The sequence below is a fragment of the Cavia porcellus genome, unplaced genomic scaffold (assembly GCF_034190915.1).
Source record: "Cavia porcellus strain 051 isolate PalLab524CR breed Dunkin Hartley unplaced genomic scaffold, mCavPor4.1 scaffold_13, whole genome shotgun sequence".
Lineage (NCBI taxonomy): Eukaryota > Metazoa > Chordata > Mammalia > Rodentia > Caviidae > Cavia > Cavia porcellus.
Genome location: NW_026947496.1, coordinates 6,068,167 through 6,074,910, shown reverse-complemented (window position 1 = coordinate 6,074,910; position 6,744 = coordinate 6,068,167). Strand labels below are relative to the sequence as shown.

The 6,744-nt window shown below is 48.5% G+C and overlaps 1 pseudogene; it reads right to left on the bottom strand.

The window, feature by feature from the left end:
* Positions 1 to 4,269: 4,269 nt before the first annotated feature.
* On the bottom strand, positions 4,270 to 5,405 carry Cavporv1r-ps719 (vomeronasal 1 receptor cavPorV1R-ps719 pseudogene; annotated as a pseudogene).
* Positions 5,406 to 6,744: the final 1,339 nt, after the last annotated feature.

Here is a 6,744-nt window from a genome sequence, read left to right as displayed (position 1 = left end):
AAACCCCACCCCACGGCAATGTCCCACATGAGTCCAGATAAAAACCCAGAGCTCAGGACAATGCCTCCACCAGTCCAACTGGAGGCCCAGAGCCCACAAGAAGGACTCATGCCAGTCTCTTTTACAGATCCGTGCCGGGTAGACCCAAGGGTCAGCGGTGGAAGCCAGAAATTCTATGCCAGCAGGATGAAAGAGCTGTGCTAGTGGGATGAGGGTTCTACACTGGAGCCGAGAAATCACACTCACAACAAAGGGCAGGGCTGTTCTGAAAGGCACCACAGCTGTCCTCAGCGACACGGAGGCCCCGAGCTCCTCCAACGACAAGCACAGTTGGGTACGTGCCAGGAAGCAGCGTGACGAGTTCATCCTGGAGACTAGGCAGCACATGTCTTCCCCTCCAGAGCTAGGAAGCAATGCTCGATGTGAAGACCAAAGCTTCTTCAGGAGAACCAACACCTCAGACAGCAACTCCTAAGAGAACCCACAATGCCTCCTTCACGCCTCAATCCCCCCCCCACCTCGCTTCTTCTCTACCTATTTATCCTGGCAGCCCTCCTCAGGTGGAGCGTCTTCTCTCAATGCATGCTGATGTAATCCAGCTGGCGTTAAGTTGACCACCAATTTTCAAACCATAACACCACTATAAAGCAGATCAAGTTCTTTGTAAGTTGGCCCAACTTTATTGTAATCTGTTACAAAAGACAATATAAAGGACAAACAGTATGTGTGGTTCTAAGGCTGTTAGAAATCTGTTGTATCTTGCTACACAAGATTATAAATTACATTAGTTAAAAGTGAAGAATGAAAACAAACATTTCCTGTTAATCAGTTGGCTTTCTATGACTACTTCTGAGTCTGTTGCAGCAGAGGTGACTTGCCCACAGAGTTGGCAGCTGGCACATAGAAAATATAACTCTTCATGCCAGCAGTCACCGCAGAGACCTAGTCTGTGACACTTCTAGGGCAAGACAAGGCCACAGCTGAGGACATTTGACTGTCTCTCCAATTCCAGGGCAATAACTGCCAGCCATAGAGATAAAAAGTTCTCTTAATCATTAAGATTTACTGTCTAGAATGTTTTCATTCTCACTTCTCAAGGTCTTTCTTGGTTTTGAACCTTCTACCTTAGCTCCTCCCTGGGCTTCTCTGCTCACTCCTCTCCCCCGTAAACACTCATGGTTCAGAGAACTCTTTGTCTTAGCTCCAAGCAAGTTCTGACCATTCTGGATCAATTAGTTTTCTATTCTATTGAACCCTTCATCCATGCATTTGTTTTAGGGAATTGGAAGCCTGATCAGTTCCTGAGATATATATATATATATATATATATATATATATATATATATATCTCAAGCCTGAAAGCTTTGCAAGTGGGAGCTATGCTAGGAGAATGCAGAGAGTAGTGATATATTTCAGTTTCCTAAAAATGAAGTAGATTCCCTAAAAGGTAACTTGGAAAAATGGACAGGGAGAAGGCTTATGGGAACTCAGCCAGTGGATGGGATCCTTAACCCTTTCTAGTGAACTCTGGAAAAATTCTAACATTGTCTCTTGATTCATTTGTAGGAAAATGCTTGTACATTGAAAGCTTAATATTACATGAATTAAAGCAGCCACATGAGTTCATATATAGCATAATTTCTCTTCCCAAAATGTAAATAAGCAGGGGCTGGGGATTTAGCTCAGCGGCATAAGTGCCTGCCTTGCAAGCAGGCAGTCGTGAGTTTGATCCCCGGTACTGATAAAAAGAAAAAAAAAAGAAAATGTAAATAAGTTAAAAAGCAAATAAAAGACAACACTGGGAGGCATGGAGGAGGCTCTTTTGCAAATGGAAAGAATCCATGAGGTGGAGAGGGAGGGAGGTAACACAGGGAAAGAATTAAGCTGTGTTTTGTACAAAAAATCCCACTCCCAGTGATGGAAGGAATCATGATGTATGGAAAACAAGTACTAATAAAAAATAATTGTTTCAAAACAGAAAAACAGGGCTGCAGACAGCTCAGCAGCACAACATCTGCCTCTCAAAGGCGAGATTGTGAGTTCCATTTCCAGAACCAAAAAGAAATAAATAAGCACAACAACGAAGAAGCCAAAACAGGTGACCAGGAGCCAGAGGTGGCCTTCTGTTGGGGGAATGATGTTCGGAGGAGGGCAGAGGTTTTAGACAGGGTAGCTGGGGTGAAAAGATGCATGCTGCCGGCACCCCACCTAGCATTCCAGGTCCCACAATGTGCACCAACCCTGAGATCACAGTGTGGCTGCAGGTGCAGCTCCATGGCAGGTGCCTGTGCAGCATGCAGGAGCCCTGAGTTCCACTTCCAGTATCACCTGCGCACAGCCCACTCCGTGACATCACTGCCCTGTGGCGGGCATCATGCACAGACGCGGGACATGAGGGTGAGGATGTGGGGAAAGACACCTTCATAAGGCTGAGGGAGTGGGAGGTAAAGCAGCCCATGTGGGAAACAGCAGGAGGAGCTAAAAAGCAAACAGAGAGGCCACTTGAGCCACAATGACCCTAGCGGTGTAGACCAAAGGACCTGGAGCAGGGCACCCACAGGATATCTCCAAGCCCAGGACCACTGACACACTAAGCACAGCGGCCCAAGGTGCACGAGGCCTGAGTGTCAGCTGGCAACTGAGCAAAGCCTCTCACAGTGAGTGCAGTGTGTCCCTGGAGAGGGACTCTGACTTCAGAGCAGAGGACAAAAGTGGAGAGCCGGGACCCAGCAGCCCAGAGCTCAGCGCCAGCCACGTCCACGCAGAGCTGGGAGCCAGGAGCCAGGAGCTGGTAGCTGGGACCCAGAAGGTATCTGTGCCCTCGCCACCCTCTCCCCTGGCCCTGAGCACAGGGGCTCCCTGCACTGCCTGCTAGGGTCACTGCCCTTGGCATGCACGCGTGTAACAACCTTGCACGCAGCGAAGCTTCAATACACATCGTTTTTATTTGTGAAAATGCAAATAATCCTCCAACAAGAGCAGAGACAAACTGCTCCAGCCCCCACGCACCCCCGCTGCACATCCCAGAGCCTCCTCAACCTGAGCTCAGACCACCTCCTGGAGAGCGTGCCACCCCTGCTCAGCTTGGAGCTGCACAGCAGCACTCTAGGGCTTCACCTTGTGAATGCAGGGTTTATCCTGGCCCTGAGACATCCTGTTGCCTAGGGGGTCCAAGGGGTGCGGTCCCTGACTACGGCTCTGCGCTACCCCACTCCCACCCCTGTGCCCTGCAGCTCTGTGTACACAGCTCCATGTGGAGCATGGCTTCACTTCTGCTCAGCCTTAAAGGGGCGGGCTCTGTCTGCGTGGTTCTCATGGCCCAGTTGAGGCTCGCACTGCAGATCCTGACCCATCTACAGGCCAGGCCCTCTGTGCCTGCAGAGCTCCTGGCCAACAGCACTGGGCCTGGCCATGGTGTCCTCCACATTGCCTGCTCAGGAGGCGTCCACACCCGTGTTCTAGAGAGTGGTGCAGGGCACCTTGAGGCCGGGGTCCCCATGTGTCCGTGATGGACCCAGGCCTTCCTTCCCGAAGCCCACATCATTGTCAATGGAGCAAATGCCCCACTGTTCCTCTGTAGCCCCAAAGAGAGGGCAGATGAACCAGGGCTGCCTGGGGTGGGTTGGCTAGCAGCTACAGGGCAGGTGTGCAGGGCTCTGAGGATGTGCTGCAGCTGGCTCTGTACCTGGGGGCACTCCTCAAACCCAGCATGGCTTGTGACTTCCAGTCTGAGTCCTGACCCTCACAGTTTCCTTAGCGCTTCTGGAAGCCTCCAAAGTCAAGCACTCAGCAAGGAGAACCCAACTCATCAAAAATAGCCAGAGTCAGTTCTTCACCAATGGACCCCCACCAAGCAGAAGGGGTCAGCCTCATCTCTCCCTGTTCTTTCCCACTGGGGGTCACTGGGAAAGCATGGGCAGGGCAGAGTAGCCAGGACTCACTAAGCTCAGAGCAAGCTCCCTGAGATGAGAGCTGAGTCCCACTTTGTGGACACAATGGTGGGAATCGAATTTCCCTATGTCCTCCTTGGCTTAAAAGATCTGACCTGGTGGAGGATACCAATGTCCTAAAGGCCAGCCCTGCAAAAGCTTTCCCCAGTAAGCAAAGTGGGAGGTTCCTGAGAAACCCTTTCCAAATCCTGGTATCCTCTGATCAGCCTTAAATTGCCTCCCGCCACATTGCTTAAAAAATAGTAGGAATACTAAAAGCAAGTGTATTATCCTAAATGTTGAGTAAAGCAGCATTTTAAACATTGCAATACTAGGGTGAATCAGTCCCTAACTCAGAGACCCTTAGTTTGCAGAGCAATGGACAGAGAACGTTGGGCCATGTTCTTCAACTTGGACTCATCAGGGTTTAGTGACAGCAACATCCCTGCTCATCAGCACAAAGGGGCTGAGAACCGCATAACCGAGTTCTAGAAATAATTGAACATACAGGAGTGTAATTTCACGGGCCACCGTGGACCCTATGTAAAAGGAGAACATGAAATCTGTCCAAAAAAAGAAAAGGAAACAGGTCATGAGGATGAGAATATTTATGGTAGCTCTGATTTCTGGGCTGGAACTCACCACCAACCTGGAGCTGTGCAGGTAGAGCACACGCTTGTGATGCTCATACAGGCGGAAAGCCAGGTGCGCGCTGCTCCAGCCCATGACACCCTGGAAGAGGACATCCCGCAGAGCCATGAGACAGAGGAAAAGCCACCAGACTGTGGGTCTGGATGACAGCAAAAAACAGTGTCTGACATAGGTTCCAATCTCAGATCTGTTCACGCTGCCAACTGCTGTGATGTAGAGCAGCAAGTTGGAGCTTAATGGAAGATTAATGACCCAGCAGAGGAGAAGATAGGGAAAAACTTGCCATGCAGTCTGAGGCTTGAGCTTTCCCCACAGGGTGGTCCTGGGACTGATGGTGACTGCCTGGACCACGCTGAGGAGACAGGTGGTGCAGATGGACAGGCCTCGGGCCACCCTCCCCAGGTAAACCACAGTTTTACAGCCAGCACTACCTAGGAAGTTTCTGAAATGGAAAATTAGGACTATATCTCTAAGCCCTGTGCTACAAATAATGATTGCATTTGAAAAAACCAGGTGAATGATGATAAAATCTATGGGTTTTTTCTTTGGAATCAAAACAAAATTATATACATGTCTTACAAATACAAGAATATTCCCCCCAATTCCAGGTCCAGCAAGAGAAACGAAGAGTATCCCCAGGACGATGTTCACCCGAAGCATCTTCCAATTCACAATCCACTCTTGAAAAACCTTTGAAAAAAGCAATAACAAAGAAATCATGCTTTGTTCCTGTGCATTCATTCTGTTGCCTCTACTGAAAGTAGCAGTTTGTGACAGATGTCAGCGTGCATGGCTCCGTTGTGGTCGGTTCCTGGTTTTGTTCTTTTGATTTTATTTTTTCTTTCCTTCCACTGACATGGACATGGTGATGACTACACTCTGGACACACACTCCACAGCGATGCACCTGCCATTTTCATGCTTTGCTCTCCATAAGATCCTGCTTGTGTCTCTCCTGTCTTAAGAGTATGTGCTCATTTTTTCTAGGCAAAACCTAAAACAAGAAAAACACCTAGTATCTCAAACATTATGCCAAGTACTGGCCCAAATTCCTGTGCCCTCTCTACTGCTCAAAAACCAACAAATCATGCTCTGCCAGTGGGTTTCTAGTGCCCAATCCAGGTTTGCTAAGCCAGCCTGCAATGACACATCCCTCAGTAAGTAGTGAGTTCCCAGAACAGAAGCAGAGCTTCCCTGAGGAACTATACTTCGCCTAGTGGCATAGTTTCCCAGAAGAAGTCAACACCTAATCTCCCTCCTCAAGCCTCCCTCCCCTTGGCTGAAAGGGACACAGAGGTTGCTTAGCAGGGGGAAAACATCACCATTTACCTCAGGTCAGATTCACTTTGCCATGAGGTCTCTGCAGCCAAACGTCAGATTGAGTGGGATCAGACTGAAGCTGAAGCTTCCCTTGCAATGACTGGGTTCTCCCTCATGGCTCCACTCCTGAGAGTACTGTCCTAATAAAGCATCAGAGAACGTTTCCAACTCTGACTTGCAGATCCTATGGACTCCACACAGAGATGCGTCTTAACTATTGTACCTTTGGAAACCTGTGAAATCAAGTGATCTTCACTGTCACAATGCCTCCCATAAGGGACAAGACTCTCTCATGTCTCACGTTATGATTTGCAAAACCACTTTGTAAACAGCATCCCCATTTCTCTGCTTTTAGAAATGAGCATTGGCAGAGAAATCTGTTCTTATTTTCTTCTAAAATGTGAATAGACATATATCTTCATATTAAAATGTTATTCAGTTTCCCCCTAAATTTAGTACACTGTCCTCCTTTTCAGTTACCTCTGAAGAATTTTCAACTCTTCTCCCCCAGAAAATGGAACAATGATACTTAGCGTTCCTCAGAAATGCATGCAGTGTATGCAGGATGGGCTCTTTCACAACCTGAGGCTTCATAGCTCACGGCTGCCCTGCCCTGACAAATCTTCCAAGACTTTCCTGTCCTGCAGTTTCTCTGAGAGCACCAGGCTGTGTGACCTGGCTTCCTTCCTCAGGCACTTACAATGCCTGAGAGATAGATAAGTCCTTCTGTCTGGTGTCTGCTGTTAAATGCTGAAACAAGTTTGCAAGTAAATTGCTCAATGAGGCTTATGATTACTAACAGACAACTGGCCACAGAGAGGAACCGACTATTCAGTGCGAGATAT